This window comes from Notechis scutatus, chromosome 2, assembly GCF_049901735.1.
Source record: "Notechis scutatus isolate UNSWTSFEM ecotype Mainland chromosome 2, rNotScu1.2, whole genome shotgun sequence".
In the NCBI taxonomy this organism is placed as follows: Eukaryota; Metazoa; Chordata; class Lepidosauria; order Squamata; family Elapidae; genus Notechis; species Notechis scutatus.
The window spans coordinates 52,477,749-52,498,191 of NC_142010.1; the positions used below are offsets into that span (position 1 = coordinate 52,477,749).

A 20,443-nucleotide genomic window follows, 5' to 3' on the forward strand; every position below is an offset into this window, starting at 1 on the left:
ACAATATGGAATTGACAAATGTAGTCATCTTAAATCTATTGCACAGGTGGCCTCTGAAATATGCTCAATCTTTTTGTAGTTATAACCCACAGTATTCATTTATAACAAAATCCATTTCCATTTACTACTTGATAAAGGTATTTGTTGGAAATTCTTTTGAAATAAACTGAATGAACGGTGTTTTTTTCTGTATACAAAAAGGCTTTTGTCTATGTAAGATTTATTGGTGGAATAGAAAAAACATTTGTTCTGACAGTAGTGGAATATACATCACAGTTCTACTCACGCATCCTAGGCCCTGAAGTCCCTGCAATTCATTACATGAAGATCAATACCAAAACTTCACAGGTACAAAGCAGCTCTTCAGATCAATTTCACATTCAAATTGCCATAGTGACTCTTCTACATTCATTGTAAGATAGGCAATAATTTTACATTTATCTCTTTTTGCTATCACTGCTCATTTTTGGAAAAACCAAAGGGTTAGATTCCATCCATATCCTAGCAATGAAAAAAATCTAGCAGCTAGATACTGTATTTACCTTCAGGCACTGGAGAGTGTAATAACTATTCTCCAAAGTAAGCCATTCAGCTTATATAAAGTTTATGCAATGCATGTTGTACCAAAGTATTATTTACACTCCAAATTTATATTGAAATAATAAACAGTAATTATTCTTTATATTGCCTTCAAGTAATATTGCAAATCTTAATTGCTGAACTTCCTGAGGTCACCCAGCCATGGCCTATCAGCAGCCTTCCCTAGTTTGACTTCACCTAGATAGGTTCAACCTCCACAATTTCTAGACAGTAGGGTTTTATGAGAGTTACAGTTCAATATATCTTGAACTGAATTAACAACAGTGTATTAACATACATTCTTTTTTAGGTTAACTGTAAATGTTACTGCTTTGAACTTAAAGATAAAGTTGAAAGGAAACAATGAACAATAAACAGTATTTGGAATATCTGAAAGAAATTATCTAAAAGAACTTTCATAGAAAATACACAAATAAAATATTGCTATTTCATTTTATCTAAAAAAAAAATTCCACACTGCTTATAAATCTTCTTTCAATGCCATAATGAGATACCATAATTGTTCCATGAAGACCAAGATCAATTTATATGCATCATTCTCCCGAACAATATGTATGCTTATGAGCTAAAATAAACAATTCAGATATTCAAAAGATCTGTTAGTGATAGTTTCATCTAGGTTTCCCTTGTTCTCCTACAATCTCACCTGCAGTAATTCATTCATTAAATACTTCAGCTGAAATTTCCTTGAACTGTGTTTCTGTGACAAATTGCAAAACAGTATGCACACAAAATACTTCCAAAGCTACTATTATCAGATTTACACGGTGCATCTTTTTAAAAGGTATTATTATTCTTTCTCTTAAAATTTCATTAACACTAGACAACCCTGCAACCTGTTGGGTCATTCTTTGACAGAAAAGCAGTACAGTCTGATATGACCAAAATCTTCTATTTCTATATTATTAAATTTTCATTGTGTTTATTTGTTTGTACCCTCTGGTTAATCCAAATGGTGCATTATACTGCAATAATTTTTGAATCAAGGTACTAAAATCCACTAACTTAAAGAATGTATAAATATGTGGGACCCATCACTCCAGTGGCACTGAAATTTTTATAATGTTCTGCCAAGTTGTATTTGCAAAATTGTGGCAGATGCATAGTCCCTGTTGTCCCATGATCATGATTTTCAATGTTCCCTGCAGCTTCCTACAAGCAAAGTCAACGGGGAAGCCAGCAGGAAGTCACAAGTTGCTCTCACTCCCATTGCTTTTTTGCCTGCCTATGGTTGTTCTGTTGATCTGCTCAGGTAAATAAATCTTGTCCTATTGTTAGTTTATTTGCCACTACAATTATTTTTTTCCCATTTATGATATATACTCTTCTTAGATGATCAGAAGACCAGCATTGGAGTAAAAATGATATGGTCACTCTAAAATTAAATATTCACTATGGTCACACCAGACTGCATGCACTATGTTTCTCTCAAATGATGACCCAACAGGCCACAGGGTTATTTAGTCCAATTTAATACTGGAGTATTGGAAATTGTGAAAGTGGTCACTGGTTGATAATATGAGTTGACATGACTTTCACTCAATTCAGAGACGTCTTTTCACGTGCACTTATTAGTTATCTTTTTTTACAGGCAAAGGTGAAATTGCAGAAATGAATCAATTTTGAACTTCCCTGACAAAATATACTAAGAGCAAACAAAATTATGTTGTTTGCTAAATCTGCACTTTTAAACTTTTGCTCGAGATTATCACTAAGATGAGATTCATCTTCTGCCACCTAGGTTGTCTTTATAATATTGATACCTTTTCAATAAAATCCACAGAATGTATATTCAAGCATTCAAGATGCTCCTCAAAATTTCTGAACAAGCTTATCTTCATCCTTTCTAAGTAAAATCTTCCTTCCTCTTGCAGTCATGGCTCACAGTCTTCAGACTTCAGATGATTCAGATTTTGATACCATTCAGGAAAATACTGTATTTACTTTGAAGGGAAGATTCCTCCCTCCCCATTACCTTTTAAATGGAAAAAAGTGTCCCAGATTTGCTGACAATATAGTAAGGAAGGCAGGGGCAACTCAACCTAAATTAGGGCTGTCTTATTTCAACACATATATGCTATTTAGCAATAACAAAAACTTTTTTATAACCCAGCCCTCAACCATTTTTCTTTTTTATTCCCTCCCTCCTGTCACACATAAAAAAATCACTCCTGCAAGACTATTTCTCTAAATGTCATTCTTCAAAACACTATGTTTAAATGCCAGTCATACCAAAGAACTTGTTCTAGAATAATCATATCTTTCAGAAAAGCATTCTTCTAGACAAATGGGATCTATTGGCTATGCCAAGGATGGATGGAGGCATGCGCTCTGCTTGTAATTTACATATTTAAGGTGATGGGCCTATTAGATATGACATATCCCTGAAAAAATTTACCTTTCAAACCAAGCTTTTCATTTCCTTTGGGAAGGCCAGATAAAATACAATAATATTCCACTTCTTCCCTGTCTCTCCCAATTTAGAGGAAACAGCACAGACCCAAAGCATTTTCATTTCAAAGGTCACATAATGAATTAAAAGCAAGATGCTTCATATACTGAGGAAAAGGCTTTGCAATAACATGCCACACATGTCAAGAACAATTTGAATGTTTTCCCTGGCTAGCGAAGAAACAAAACCAGCAAGCAAACATCTGGGTGGATTTATTTTTTTTACTATGTCGTCCTGCGCAGGCATAATATTTAACCATTATCTGCTCTAAACTTGCTTTGCTGTCTTAACCCCAATTAAAATTTAAATCAAAGTGGCAACTGTTAATTCCATTTATTCCACAGCATCACAACATCAAAAAATGGTGCTTTATCCTATTAATTGCCAGTTCCTTCAGCGCTTCCAGTTAAAAGGTTCCAGAATTAGGTCATCACCACAGCAGATCAAAAGATGAGAACATTTGCCAAAATCACACTGGCCTGATGGAAATTTCACCTTTTTATTTTTAATGCAAAACATGGTCACTTGAATTCATCATTTCATATCCTTTTTGTTTTGATATGCAACATTGACATGATTTAAACAAAAAGATAGTATAGAAGTAACAGTCACACAAGCAAATAGAATCCTTTTTAATGGCTAGTTCCTGAGCATGTTACAGGTGTTCAGAGTCAACAGTTAATGTTAAGGAAACTAATCACAGTTAAAATATCACAATTGGTTTACTGCAACAGGTTTTGGAAACAAAAAGGATTTCCATTCTCCTAACTTGTTGGAGAAAAAAGTTGATTAGTAGTACATGGAGGGAGCCAGCACATATCTTCATGCATTAAATTCTACTTCTTTCCTGTAGCCATCACCTCAACAAACAGGGCAGTCAGTCACTTTGGCCAATATGAATATGTATTCAAAGAAGAGAGAAAGAGTAATATACTCAAGCTTCTTCTCTTGTGGGGAAATATATCATTGCAGTGAACAATTATTAAACATTAATTAAAATTAATCGGAATATATTAGATTAAAATATGAAGCTGTCCCTAGTCGCTGTTATGATAAACTGGAGGCAGAAACTGCACTGTGCTAATTTATAAAGGACAACAGAACTTTTCTAATAAACTGGATTAAATATATTTGAGGTTTTCTTTGATAGGTTGATAGTTCATTTATGTAGTTTACATTATTGGGTCTTGCATAATCCCTCAGATATGGTAGTGAGGCCAGGTAGATATTTTACCCTGCTAATCCTGACTGATAGTAAACATTTTTTTCAAAAACTCTGCCTTGAAGTAAATCTAGATAAATGGTAACATTCTGACTTAGTGAGCTTTTCTCTTTCTGTGGCTGTCTAGGTAAGACCAGGTGGTAGAACAGGGGTGTCAAACTCAAGGCCCACAGGCCAAATCTGGCCCATGGGATGCTTAGATCTGGCCCGCAGGGTCACCCTGGAAACAGCGAAGAACCTGCCCACAGTGCCTCTGCCAGAGAAAATGGAGTTTGGGAGGGCTGTGATGGCCTCTTACAGTCCTCTGCCAATGAAAACGGAGCTCAAGGGGGCATAGGCGGCCACACCTGAGTTCCGTTTTCGCTGGCAGAAGGGTGCAGGAGGCCGTTGAGGCCAAAAACTGAGCTTGGCAGCCTGTTTTCACTGACAGAGCGCTCAGGCCAGCACAGGCACCTCTGACACAAATGACGTCAAGCTGGCCACGCCCAACCCAGTTCCCCAAGGTCAAACAGAATCCTGATGTGGCCCTCAATGAAATCAAATTAAGTTTGATACCACTGAGGTAAACCATATTGCCAATATCAAGGATGACATTTTAGTTGCAAATTCACTTTTCAACGAATTATACATAAACTGAAGCTGAAAGGAATGAGTAATATGATCTCCATTCAAACACAGAAATGTTTCTTTTAAATCAAGATAATACAAATCAAAATCCCAACATGATTTCCATCAGCCCTTCTCAAAAAATTGATACCTTACATACTTCTCAAACAGCATATTTAGACTGCTTTTCTATACCCTGGTTACAGAAAAGCAATTTAAATATTATTTCAACACACACACCCCAGCTACTGGAAGAATTAATCTTAGTAAATGGTAAATAGTTAATAGCAAACCTGTTACTTAACTAAAATACTTATACTATCTTCTACTCAAGTTAACTAAAAGAGAAAATTATTCGTTGTTAGATTTGCATTCCTCCTTTCCTTCAGGACATCTTCAACGCAGCTTATCATTTCATAAAATGGAACAGTTTCTGTGAAACCTATTAAAAACTATTCTGCACTGAGATTAAATCAGATGATACATAAAACCTCTGACAGCTTCTTTATAAAGCCACACCTTCCTTTTCTATTCCATCATTGCATGCAAATTAAGAGTATGGATGGATACACAGTAAGCAGAAGCGTATATTATTTTTCGTTTGTAGCAGAAAGAGAAATGATGCAAAAGGCCATACTTGCAGAAAATATTTCTTTGTAGAACTGGGGAATTTGCCCTAGATTCTTAGATATATGCATGGACTTGACTGCAAAGGAAATGAGAGGAAGAATAAAATGACCTCACTCCCAAGCTGAAACTTGGCTCATTGCTTGATCGATAGCCAACATCAACACATAGTTATGAAAGAAAAGCTGCCTGCCATCACACAATCCCCTGTCAGCAACCAAAATGACCAGCTGCAAAGAGGCAGGCATTAGAGAGAAAGGGATCAATGAAACCAGCGGTGAGTCTGGTATGAAGCCTCCCACATGAAGAAAGCAGCAAAGTATCATTTGCAAGTTATGAGGGACATAGGTAAATCTAAGTGTATTTTAATAAAACACTAATGATGGAAAGGCACTTCTCTGTCCACTCAGGGGACAAACACAAAAGAAAGTGCCACTAGTTACATTTTTTTTCCTAGCTAGATGTGAGAAAAATGTACAAAGAGAACGGTAAACTAGCAATCCAAATCCCAAGGATTCTCTTAGCAGTAAGTGGAAGAGAATTGAAGGGCTCAGCAGAGCAGTCTGCACGTCTCTCTACAAAGCTGTCCTTGTAAAATGTAAAGATATCAGCACAAAATTTAAAGAAACCTTGAGATGTTCTTTGAATGCATTTCATTGTGATCTAAAGAGCACGGCTTTGCCTTCTCCTATAAGACGTGACTATGTTAACAACAGAAATTTATTTATTTATTGTTTATTTATTTTTGTCAATTGTTTACAAGATAATAGGTATAAGAAAAAACGTAATTATGAATACATGGATACATATAAGAAAAATAAAAAAAAATAAAAGAAACAATAGGACAGGGACGGTAGGCACGTTGGTGCGCTTATGCACGCCCCCTATAGACCTCTTAGTAAAGGGGTGAGGTCAATAGTAGACAGTCTAAGGTTAAAGTTTTTGGGGTTTGGGGAAGAAACCACAGAGTCAGGTAGAGTATTCCAGACATTGACCACTATGTTGCTGAAGTCGTATTTCCTGCAATCAAGTTTGGTGCGATTAACCTTGAGTTTGTATCTATTGTTTGCTCTTGTATTGTTATGGTTGAAGCTGAAGTATTCATTGACAGGTAGGACATTGCAATGTATGATTTTATATACTATATTTAGATCGGACCGAAGGCGGCGTAGTTCTAGGTTTTCTAGGTCTAGAATTTCGAGTCTTGTGGCATAAGGTATTCTGCAACGAGTAGAGGAGTGGAGAACTCTTCTTGTGAAATATTTCTGGACTTTTTCAACTGTGTTAATATCAGATACGTAATGTGGGTTCCAGACTGATGAGTTGTATTCGAGTATTGTTCTAGCAAATGTTTGGTATGCTCTAGTTATTAGTGTAATATTACCAGAGAAAAAGCTATGAAAGATTAGGTTAACAACTCTTAACGCCTTTTTGGCTATGTAGTTACAGTGGGCTCTAGTTTGTGGGATTAGTTATTCCCTAAAATGGAGATTATTCCAGCACTGTCGCTTTCTGATCAAAATGGATGCCAACAAATTATTCTTAAAAGTAATTTCAAGATGCATTTAGAAGTAAACCTTAAATCACAATCACCATAGGTCTGTAGCAAGAGATTTGGGGTATCATTTTTTTTGCCCCAAGTGTGGGCAAAAAAGCAGAAGAGCTATTTTGGGGAAGATGTATTTGCAAAAAAATATGCATACTGGGGACGTTTTATACCAGACATAAGTCAAAACAGACTGTTTTCTTTCAGATGCAGACGGAAACATAGTTCTGCATAATTCAATTGTTTTGATCAGAAATTGTCTTTTATTACAGGAGGAATTTTATCCTTTGAATATTCTTATCTGGTATAATGGGGGAGAAGACTGGTCATTCTGTTCTCTCTTGCTTTTCTGACTGTCTGTTAACTTATCTACCTACCTATCTGTTCTGAATATCACCAAATCAGCTCCAAAATTTTGGCAGTTTGCAAAAACATGCATCAGTAAAACATCCATCATATGCAATCATAACATAAAAGGTGATCTCCAGGATATTAATAATTGGCATTACGTAAAAACATTTTTTTGTCTCCCAATAAATCAACCCTATGAATTTATTTATCTTTCTCTCAATACTGCATACGCACATGGGTATAAGCATATATCAGAGAACTGGAGCTAAAATGGTTACAGCGGTATGGTATAACTGCTCATTTTAAATGTCTTTCTTTCTGAAACACATGAATGAACCTCAAAAAGATATGTCCTTTTGCAGAAAAATAAGACACAGAAGCCACTTCCATAACTCAGCATAAGACAGAAGCACTTCTTATTAAATACCAAGCTAGCATATTTCTCTGTTGTTGTTTTTTAAGATTGAAAAGTAATTTTCTACCCATCCATTTCCCCATCCCTTTTATTATCTTATTGATTTCTTTAATCTATCCTCCTGAGCCCAAATTTCTCAAACAAGCCACTTATCCTTTCTTTGCAGTTAGTCCATATTTGAAAATACATATGATTTGACTTCCGGATAAGAAAAATCGAAGAAGCGTAGCCGATGACCATGCTGAATGAACAACCAGAGATTAGGTTGGCTCTTCATAATTCTTCTCCAGACAAGAATTCAGAAATTGGTCACAAGGGATCTATACAATTTGCTCCTGGCAAGGAACAACAATGCAAAACAACATGCTTTGCACTCTCCCTTTCCCATCACTTTTAGATATTGCTTGCCTTTTCAACTATGAGGAAACTTTGGATCCACAGGTTTTACAACATGCGGGTGGAGATCCTTCAATTCTTAGCAAAAAAAACTCCAAACCTTTTAAATACTGAACAAGTTTAAAGACTTAAAAAATTGGAATAAACAACAAAAGGATGATTAGGATGCTGATTCTGGAAAGTTACAAGTGGACTAAGGGTCCAGATGGTTTTGAAGTAACAGTTTGGAATTAACTGTAAGAATCCTTCTTATGAGAAAGTGCTTTTATTTTGAAATGAGAGGATGAGATTTGGAAGATTGAACACTAGAACTAGAAAGAACTACAGATTACAATTAAAGGAGAACACTTAAATTTAACTTACTATAGGTAGTCCTCCACTTATGACCACAATTGGGCCCAGAATCGCAGTTGTCGGAAGTCGTTAAGTGAGATATTATATGACTGTTTCTCTCAATGACTGTAATCCTTTGGTAGCTGTCCCAATTGTGGTCATTAACTAACTGTGCAGGTTGTTAAACTGTGCACTGGGAGAGGGTCCAGGCCTCCCAGGCATGATGGAATGAGGGAAACGCCTAAGCCTCCCACCAGAGGCCCAGGACTTCTCCCCACCTCATTTACACTCAGGTCCATGTACCTTTGCATTGTTCTACAGCTGTTGACTACAAAAGACCATCTGCAAGTGGGCCCAATTCTCATGATGGCTCGGAAAGTTCCTTCTTCAAATCATGCAATTTGGAGAAGGGCCCTTCCAAATGATTGCAAGAACAATTGGTGTTCACTAGCATTTTCCCCAAAAATCTAAGCTTTTCACAAGGCTGGCATTTGCCTTCATTCTCTAGCATTTGGGGGAGGGGGGAAAAGTAGTGAATGCGTGTGGAACGATTTCCCTTCCCTGCACAGAGAGAAGGGGAAATCTTACAGCACTGGGGGAATAGATCTCAAATCCTCCATCTCCTCCACTTGCAACCTTCCCTGCCATTGACTTTTCAGGGAAGCTGGCAGAGAAGACTGAAAATATTGATCATATGATTGCAAGGCACGTGACAACTGGTCATAAATGTGAATAATTTGCCAAGAGCCCAAAATACAATCACAAGATTGTAGGGGGCAAATATGTACGACCATTTACACAGATCATGAAGCTATTTCTCAATGTCTCTTAGCATGTAAGGCAAAAATTGATACCCCTATGGCTGAAATGCTACTAAAAAAAGAGCTCAAGAATTCCACATGAGAATTAAATTGCACATGTATTACTTTGAAAATAATCAAAGAAAGATCTACAGTAAAACACATGCAAATTATTGTACGGACTATCTGTTGAATAGCTTATAGATCTTCATAGCACTAACACTGGTTTTGGGATACTGTAGATTAATATAATATAGGATTCCTCCTGTAAATGTCTTTGGGAGATTTAATTTTCTCAAGTTTACAACTGCCATTTAAAGTTGAGGTGACACTGACTTCCTTCATAGCTAAGGACCCAGATAAAGATCAGGGTGGACTGTACAGATTGTTGAATACTACATATTTCTTTGGTATACTAAGTTATTCTGGATCTGTTTTATGAAATACTCCTTTCCCCCCCTAACAAGTGCTGTGTGTTAATTTTTCTGTTTATTCCGAGTAAATGTGAGATATTTCTAATTTTTAAACCACATGGCTCGTTAATCCACATCTTGATAATTATTCAACTCTTCCATCTCATTTCTTATCAAATAATATCAAGACATGTGACCTGTAGGAAGGAAAAAGTGAGACTGGGATAAAATTACAAAATGCAGTGATTACCACTGAGCGGATCTACTTGAGAAGGGGTGGCTAGTACATCTATTCCACTTCCAAACTGTTAATGAGCTTTCTGTAGCCTTCCCTCCCAGGTGACCAAGAAATGTGTAAAGATTCAGTCAGGTCCTGTAATTTCCAGCTAGCATGGCTTTTGGTACTATTTAGGGAGGGTCAGCTGAGAGAAGATAAAAGATACACATTCACAATAAATTAATACAAATGCTCAGACTGCTGAGCCATTATTCCAGGCCCTCTTATTTTTAGCAATCCACATTTGTGTGAGGACTGCACTACAGATACATGTCCTATTTGCTCTGGCAGAGGAGACAGAAAAAAAAGCAAGGATACAGGTAATTGAGAGAACAGATAAATATAGTCTAGACAACAACATCTAGCTTCTCAGTGATAATCTCCATAAAAGCCACATAATAGAGAAACAGACAGAAAGAGCAAAGACTGTTTACTCCAATGACAGATAAAGAGAAATGTATGGGGGGGGGGGGACAAACTTTTTCACAAAAAACACAGCCTAAAGGATAAATGTAATACATTCCACTCACTGAAAAGTGGTATCAAATGTAACATTGCTCTTTTGTCTTCCCTGATAAACATTTCACACCATTTGTTTAAAACAGGCACGAAAAAGGAATGTTTGCATCATGAACAATGCCACTTTCAGTTCTCTTAGAAACTATTTTACAATTCCACCTACGACAGGAACAAAAGGGAAAAAAAGAAAAAGAAATATTAAGAGATTGTAACTATTTAGGCAAAAGAAAACCAACATTTTCTAACCATGCTCAAGTTTTCCTCAACCCTACATGAAAAGGGCGTTGGTACTTACCTGACACGCCCATTCTCTTTGAGCTGTGAAGAGCATCCAGTAGTGGGAGGTGCTTCAGTCTCTGCATGTCTAGCTGGGCTTAATTTGTGGAACGCTCCTCCTCCTCCACGGGACTCCTCCCCAGCGTTCCCCAGTTTTGGCGAAGACGAGAGAAATAAACGCCCTCGTCCTCAATGCCCTAACAAATACGTTGGCCGAAACAGGACCCCACCAGATGGAAAAAGGGTGGGGCTGGATGCTCTTCACAGCTCAAAGAGAATGGGCGTGTCAGGTAAGTACCAACGCCCTTTCTCCCATGAGCTGTTCAGAGCATCCAGTAGTGGGACATACCAAAGCTTGGCCTGTCCTATGGGAGGGACTCCGTCTGGCCTGGAAACCCCTCCTGGTCCCTGTGGACCCGTTGCAGAACTCTTCTGCCAAAGGAGGCCTCAGCGGATGCAAACACATCTATTTTATAATGCCTAATAAATGGGGATGGAGAGGCCCAGGTTGCGGCTCGACAAATTTCAGTTATTGGTGCCTGTGTGGTCCACGCTGCCGATGTTGCGTCACTCCATTTTGAATGAGCTGTTATGCCCCTGGGTACCTGCAGTGATTGAGTCTGATACGTTTTCGCTATCACGGCCCGTAGCCAACGGCCTATTGTAGAAGATGAGACCTTGCATCCCTGAGTGCTGGGCTGAAACGACACAAATAAGGCTTCCGTTTTTCTGAAAGTTGCTGTGCGGTTAATATACATTCGCAATGCTCGCCTCACATCAAGCCTATGCCATTGTAGTTCCAACCCTTGGGATGGTCTGGGACAAAAATTAGGAAGTATCAGCTCTTGTGCCCTATGAAAGGCCGAGTTAATTTTGGGAATAAACGTAGGATCAGGACGAAGGACCACCCGGTCAAAATGGAAAACACAAAGATCTTGTCTGATAGACAAAGCTGCAAGTTCTGAAATACGACAAGCAGAAGTGATCGCTACAAGGAAAACTATTTTATACGTCAGAAATTGGAGACTTGACGATTTCAAGGGTTCGAAAGAGCCCTTAGTGAGTGCAACGAGGACATTGTAAAGGTCCCAGGTGGGATAACCACTGGAGGGCATAAATTTGTGGCTCCTCGAAGGAAACTCTGTATGCATGGATGATGGGAAAGAGATAGTAGACCTTCACAAGTGAGAACTGATGCCAAGGCCGCCACCTGTCTTTTCAACGTATTAGGTGATAATCCCTTGTCAAGTCCCTCTTGCAAGAACTCTAGGATTTGAGCCACAGAAGGAGAGGTGGGATCTTCGAGACTCGGTACACCATTTGCAGAAACTGGACCATGTGGCATTGTAAATGCGAGTTGTTGAGGGGCGTCTGGCAGCTTGGATGGTGGAGATAACTCTGTTGGAAAACGTTTCGCTTTTCAGACGACTCCGCTCAACCTCCAGACGGTCAGGTGAAACCATTGAGGGTCTGGATGTTGAAGGGGTCCCTGGGTTAGCAAGACCCTGTCTGGCGGAATTCTCCATGGTGTTGATATAGATAGACTACGGAGGTCTGCAAACCACGGCCGTCTGGGCCAGTAAGGAGCTACTAGAAGCAGCTCCACCCTCTCATCTAGCAGTTTCTGGATGACCTTGGGAAGCAATGGAAGTGGGAATGCATACAGAAGTCCCGGGGGCCAACGACAGTGGAGCAAATTGAAGTTCTCCGCTCCTTGTGAGGGGTACCTGGAAAAAAATCTCGGGAGCTGAGCGTTGAGGGGAGAAGCGAACAGGTCCACCACCAGCGGCTGTCCAAATGTCCTGACCGCCTCTTGAAACAGAGTCGGATGGAGGCGCCACTCCAATTGATCGATCGTGGCCCTGCTTAGCCAGTCTGCCTGTGTATTCGACAGGCTCGAAATGTGCTCTGCTCTGATGGAAAGTAGGTTGCTCTCCGCCCAACGACACAAACGCTCCGCTTCCCGCATGAGATGTTTCGACTGTGTGCCCTTCTGTTTGTTTATGTAAGCTTTCGCTGTTACGTTGTCGGTCAATATTAGTATGTGCTGATTGCGTACCTGTGGAAGGAAGCTGCGGAGAGCCAGGTGTACTGCTCGAAGCTCCAGCCAGTTTATGCTGCACAACTGTTCTATGGCGGACCAGCGGCCTTGGGTTGTGAGCGATTGAATGTGCGCTCCCCCATCCAAACAGGCTGGCATTGGTGGTGATGGTAAGTCTGTGTGGCTCTTTGAAGAGGCAGCCTCTGTTGATGACTGGTCTGGTCCACCAGAGGAGAGATATGAGGACCTTTGATGTTACCTTGACCTTGTATTTGGAGTTGCTTCGGCCAGAGCGCTGGTATGGGAGCAGGAACCACTGGAGGGAACTAGTGTGGAGCCGGGCCCAAGGAATGATAGATATACATGAGATCATCTTGCCTAACAATTTTGATAGTTCTGCTAGGGACACCCTCTTAAGACCCCTGATCTCCTTAACTAATTGCTGAATGCTATTTAGTCTATCTGGTGACAGGTAAACTTTGCCTTCCACCGTATCTATGACTGCCCCCAGATGGGTTAACCGAGTCGATGGTGTTAAATGACTCTTTTTCCAATTTATTGAGAACCTGTGTTGTTGTAGGGATTGTAATGTGTTCTGAGCATCTCTGACTGCTTGATGATCGGAAGATGACAAAATCAAGATGTCATCAAGATAACACTGGAGTCGTATGGGGATATCACAGAGATGAGCAGCTAGCGCTGCAAGAACCTTCATGAAGGTCCTGGGGCCAGAAGCTAGTCCGAAAGGAAGGGCCACATATTCGAAATGGTGGTTATTATAACAGAATCTCAGAAATTTATAGTGGGAAGGCCGAATAGCAATATGTAGGTACGCCTCCATTAGATCTATGGACGTAAGTACGTCATCCTTTCTGATGCAAAGTAAGATAGATTGCAGGGTGTGCATTTTAAACTTGCGATATACTAAGAAACAGTTGAGACGTTTCAGATCCAATATTGCTCTCCACCCCCCTGAACTTTTGGGAACAACAAAAAGATGTGAATAGAAACCTCGCCTTCGTTGATTAGTAGCTACTGGTTGGATGGCTCGTATGTCCAGTAGATGATGGATAGCTGTTTCCATAAGATTATGTTTAACCGGAACTCTGGAAACAGGGCATGACATGAAAAAGTCTGGGGGAGTGGATTGAAACTCCAGCGCAAGACCAAATCTGATCGTGTCTCTGACCCAGGAATCAGACGTTGAGGAGTCCCATTGGTCTGCAAATAATTTAAGGCGTCTGCCAATGGGAGCTGGGTCCGGGGAGTTATCTTGGACGCCGGAAAGACCTATTTCCTGCTCCTCGAAAGGATCTCTTGGATTGGCCACCCCTTCTGTTCCTATCCCCGAAGTCGAACCTCTCTGGCTGCTGAAAGATGGGGGTCTCTGGTATCTGGGTGAGAAGAATCCCTGATAAAAGGGCTGAAAGGATCCCCTCTGAAAGGACTGAGGGTTTCTAGAATCTGACTTCCGAAAAAGGGAAGGTAGAATTTTCTTTTTGTTTCAGGTTTTGATTAGCAGTGGGTCAAGGGCAGGGCCAAAGAGTCTGTCTCCCACAATAGGAGATGAAGCCACCTTGCATTTGTGTTTAATGTCCGCTTGCCAATGTTTTAACCATAGTAAGCATCGCACTGTGACATGTGAGGTAATGGCCCTGGCTGAAAACTTGACCACATGATGAGTTGCGTCAGCTGAGAATTCAGCGGCTGCTGTTAGTTTTGCAATATCTTGGTGCGCTCTAATGTTGGAATTAGGGACATGCTCCCGTAAGAGACGGAGCCACCTGAGAGAAGCACAGGTAAAGAAGGAAGCGGCCGTGGCTCTGATGGCCCACGCGTCAGACTGATGGGCCCTGCGTAGGGCTAGCTCGGCTCGTTTTTCCTCCAGCTTTAATGCCTCCAGCGCTTCACTGGGAATGGAGGATGAGGACACTAATCCCAGTATAGATTCATCTACCTCGGGAGTATTCAACAATTTTGAGAAATCAGGGGCCAAATTAAAATATTTCCTGTCATATTCCGTGGGGGCAGGGTACACCGCTGCAGACGCCCACTGTTTCTGTACCAGGTCTGAAAACATGTGAGGAACTGGAATCACATCTGCCTCGACTACTGGTTGGTTGAAAATTAGATCTTCTGGTCCCACTTCTGAAGGAGTTGGAGTGGTAGAAGGGGTCAACTTGTTCAGGCGTGCAATGTTTTTTGTCTTAAACAAAAGTGATCTGAATAGTTGATCAGGAATAAGGCCCTCATCCTCAGACATCCCACTTTCTAGGGGGTCTGCTTCTGACAGGGCCGGGTCACTGTCATGTATTGATCCTGACCCAATCTGTTCCATTTGATCAATGTGATCCACTTCTTCTGCCTCCTCCTCCTCCTGCAGCCCCTGAAGGGGCATGTCCCCCTGAAACTGTACCTGGGTATAGTGTTGCTCCGATCTGGTCAACAACCTTAGAGATTGAGAATCATAGTCAGTGGTTACCAGGTGTTCCCTGGTCAGAACTGCGTGTTGAAGACCTGCTGCAATTCCCTGGTGGATTGCCAGCTCCATCCATGCCTTCATTCTCTCTGGAACTTCCTCTGGAAGAATGTCGTCCTGCCGAAGACCGGCATCCGTCGGAGTGAATATAGCTTCAGGAGCCCTTTGCGTGGTCTGTGTTCCAGGTAACTGGGCCTGTTGACTCTGGGAAACCAAGCTGTGTCTGGATGAGAGGGAGAGATCAGGGGGGGGAGGAGGAGGTAGACAGTACTGGACTGGGGGGCAGAAGGTCCTGTGAGGCCGTGTGCCTCCCTTGCACACCTATCTATTTGCTTTTCTAATGCTTTATGGCGCCTGTTGGCATCCTTTTCTGAAGCTTTAGAATGACCTTTTGTTGGCTTGGATTTGTGCTGAGATTTAGCTTTGACCCTTGATGTTGAGGGTTGAGAGCTACTACCGCCTGCCATTTTGAATTGAAAGAGATGCAGTATGTTCGTTATTCAAAGCGATACTGTTGAGGCAGTTGGCAAGCCCAGGGGCCTGATCCAAGAAGGGACCAGTTGCCCTGATAATATCTTATCCCCTTGTTTTGTTTTGTTTTCAATTAAAATATATGTATATATGAGTCGTATCACAGTAATAATATATTTCCTTATTAAGATATTAATACTGAATATTATTATTATTATTATTATTATTATTATTATTATTATTATTATTATTATTATTATTGGAGTGAATGAAAGTCACCCATATATATATATATATATATATAAATATATATAAATATATATATATATATATATATATATATATATATATATATAAATTAATAGAGAAACAGCTTGATAGAGTGAATATCCAAACAGCCAAATTAAGAACACCTGAAAGACCAAGATAATAAAGAGAGGGCTTCAACAGCTTCCCTGCACAGGCGGACACGGGCCAGGGTGCTCGCTGTTGTGCCGCTGGGTAAGGCTGTGAGGGTTAAGCCAACAATAATACATGGATGGCCTCAAATCTGATAAGAAAACGAGGTGTAATAATTCCTTAGGTTATCACAAGGAAAAACCTCTGATCGGGAAGGAAAACTACCTCACACAGCTCGAGTTACAAATAGCGCGGCCACGCAGTTTTTTGTTTTTTTTTAAGTAAAGGCAAAAACAATGGGTGTTATTTTTGGCACGCGCATGCTTCCCAGCAACAAACTCCTGCCACGTGGGGAAATGCCTCCGACAGCTTCTTCTTGTAGCTCAAAGGAACGGCGGGGGAAGGGGTGGAAAGAATTCTTACTGCTTTCCACACCAAGATGGCGTTCTGAGGGGAAAACTCAACGATATGACTCGGATGAGAGCGAAAATGCCCCTGCCGCTATTGCCGCTATAGAGAAAGGAAATATGGAATCACAATGGCAGGGGGTAGAACAAGCAGATTGGGGGGGAGCTCGGAGCAATGCCGAAGCCACCCGCCGCTTCGGGCATGAAACAGCGCTGCCCGAAAATGCAAATGATCTCCGACGACCAGATGGAGAGAGCTAACGTCGGGAGATCGTAAAGTGATTTGGAGGCTAAAAGCCTGAAAAAACGAACTGGACTATATCCAAACCTGCTGAGTAATACTCCTGTTTCGGCCAAGGAAGAACAAAAAGCACTGCCTATCCACAACGAGGCTAAGCAAAAAACTGGGGAACGCTGGGGAGGAGTCCCGTGGAGGAGGAGGAGAGTTCCACAAATTAAGCCCAGCCTAGACATGCAGAGACTGAAGCACCTCCCACTACTGGATGCTCTGAACAGCTCATGGGAGAATACTCGTTTTTACTTAATTGATTTTACTTCTTCACAAATCAACTTTCCCCTTTAAACAATACAAAAGACCTTCCTTGCGTCTATTTGGCAGCAGAACGCATTAAGGCATGGAAGCAAGTCAAAAGATGTTTAGCACATTGTTATATAAAAGAAAGTCTTCTTCACAGCTGTATAATAAGTGGTAGTAGCAAGTCTGGTGTGAACATAATTCACCAATATCTGATGCCTGAAAAGGAAGAGAGAGTCACATGGTCTCAGAAGGTAAGAATATGTGTCAATGGCGATTTAATTAAACCATGTCAGATACAGAAGGGAACAAGACATGAATGAATATATTGGGTAACTTTGAGAAATAGGAGATTATTAGAATTAGAAAGATATACAACTTGACATTTGGGTAGCTAGCTATTTATGGTATGATAAAGATTAATATAGATTTTAATAATCACTTCATTAGGCGGCAATACTGAGTTTGAAATAGGTATAAAGCAAGATTGACTCCCAAGATTCCTTTATGGCTGTCACACGAAAAAGCTTTTTTAGAAAAGAAATGATAGTTACATAAACTTGGTTGATCTATGCTGACTTACAGCATTGACCAGTTTTGAAGGAAAGCCTAAATTAAAATCAATAAAAATCAAGAGAACAACTGGAAATGGAAGGTCATACTTGTCAATGAATTGGTTATGTTCAGTTGACAGAAAATTTTAAATTGGACAACAAGAATTATGATTTTACAAATGAGAAAACTTACTTTGAATTGGATTTATGCGCTAACAATGAGCATGTTATTGCTAAAATGTAGCAAAATTATACACTTTTATTGAAAATGAATATGGAAGATGAAAATATTAAAAACTGCATGATCAAATGGGCCCAACGTTTTGGGCACAATGTAGTGCTTTATCAACGGGAGATATAATCCTCAACCAACCTTTAATGCAGGGTCAGCAATTAATTTTTCCAAGGAGTCACATGAGAAACCAGGACTGTTGTGTAAGGTCAAACCAATAGGCTGTGAAGGCATGTAGGTAACATGCACACACATACGAAAATTGGAAAAAAAAACTGCAGGCACCTTCAAAGTAAAAGCCATGCAGCTGTATTGTGTGCATGGCATACACCTATTTCTGATTGACCTCATGAGGACTGGAAAGGGCCAGATGTGGCCCAGGTGCTGGGTTAAAATGCTTTCCATGGAATTTGCTTTCTCAAGTGTTACATTTTGAAATGAAATATTGACAAGTGCGGTCTTATTTTCATTTTAATCTTATATCGTAGGACACCCTTGACACACAACTGTAAAGGAGCCTGTCCGTTATGGTTAAATGTTGTGGTGGTAGTTACGAGAAACATCTGACCTAACGACTCTCCCCATCCTTGGTTTCCCCTATGAATTGTTAATTCTCGGATCATTAAGTGGAGCAGAGGGAGCCTCAGCGGTGGAGAAGGCCCTTGAAGGCCTAGCACAGGCCCATCTGCCCTGATCCTCCCAAGGCCTTCCCCCACCCCACCCTGTGCCCTGTGCTCTGCTTTCTGCCACTTGGGTCCACCACCCCAAAAAATACCTTTTACCATTTCCGCTAAGTTCCCATAGGCTTTTTCCAACTCCTACCAGGTCTCATCAGGCCTAAGTCCCAATTCCCACTCACCAAGTGAAGAGCCCCAAGGCTTTTCAGAGCACTGGAATGGATTACTTTTTTGTGTGACCGCATGATACAGTTCTGGAAGTGGCTACCATTTTGTCCTACCCACAAAATGATGCCTACATTGGGATTGGAATGAAATGGCATCCCCCAGACAAACTGCTTTGTGATGCTGTCTCAACAGGGCCTACACGGCACTGTAAAACTTTTCTGCAGCATTCAGAAGTTTCTGCAGCGCTTGCAGACCTCATTAAGGCAGCAAAATCAAGCAGTTTGTCTGGAGGATGCCATTTTGTCCCTGCCCACAAGGAGGTGGAACAAAATGTGGCTGCATTTGGCCTGCCCTCCTTCCCCAATATGAAGTCCAGAGAGCTTCAAAAGATGGGTGACACATGTGGCATGTGAGGCAGGTGGGAAGCAGGACCAAGCATTGCAATGTCCCAGGGGTGGGAAGGGGGAGAGACTGCAGTATCCCAGGGGTTGGTCATAAGGGCAAAGACCACAGGATGTTGCAGTCATCATAACTTTGAAATAGAGTCATAGGCAATTTTTGATGTGTCTGTTGTAAACTTTGAACAATTATTAAATGACCTGTTGTATCTCAAGTCCTAGCTGCATTTACATCTGCAATACCCTGCATAGTGCCCACAATTTGGCAAAACCTATGTCTCAAGAGTAGTGTTTAAAACACAAATTGCTATGAAGCCCCTCTAAACACATACGCCACATTTTTAGCTTTAAACCAAAGGAAAGATTATATAAATGTACTTTCTTTATGGAATTGTTGCTAAATATTCTTGTTCACTGCTGCAGTGTTTTAAGGGACATTGCTGTGCAATGCAATGGCTGGATCTGATGACCTGTAGGAGCATCCTTCTTGCAAGGAGCGTTCAAGGTTGTGATTGGGTCAGGTTGACAGCAGCTGCTGCTCTATGAGTTACTTTAGGTCTTAAGAGATCATGGTGGAAAGTAGCACCCGGCACATTCTCCTAAGGAGAATAGGGCAGGAAACACAAGCTCCATCTCCTGTCTTCAGGCTGGCTGGTGCCTCAAGATACTGGATAACAGCTTTTCTTATTGTGCTTTGTTTGAAAATTGTGCATAGCTCCTGTGTCCAGGATGGACATATCAGCATCAACCCTCATTCTGACAATGTAGGAACTTCCCTCCAGAATAGCTTTGTTACTTCTCTTGGAAGATCACATTTCAATAAATGCTAACCATTTCAACAAACACTGAGGCAATCACATTCCTTTGAATGCCTTCTGTTTCAACTCAGCACAGGGAAGTTTTGCAATTCCCAATGTCATGATAGAATTGAAACATTTATAAGGTTTTTGTAAAACAATAAAACTGAGATACAAGTATTTAACCAACTTGCAAATCTTCATTCAAAGATTTTTAGGACAGGGCCCAAGGGAGCCAGAATTTTACTTGGATGTATTAATCTTCATGAATATTAGTCAGGTTTGTAGTAACTCAGGCAGATGAAAAGTACTCAAGTTCTGAATGATCTGCACTATCTTTGCAATATGAAATAAATTATTCTGACATTGGCTCTTCCCCAGGCTGCATTAAAGAGTTCTTCTTTCCATCTTTGAACCAGGAGGAAAATAAAACAACATTAATAAAACCACCA

At 40.5% G+C, this 20,443-nt stretch overlaps 1 protein-coding gene across 2 annotated transcripts in view; it reads right to left on the bottom strand.

Moving 5' to 3' along the window:
• Nucleotides 1–20,443, bottom strand: part of NCKIPSD (NCK interacting protein with SH3 domain) — a 107,867-nt gene that overhangs the window by 52,231 nt on the left and 35,193 nt on the right. The window lies entirely within an intron of this gene.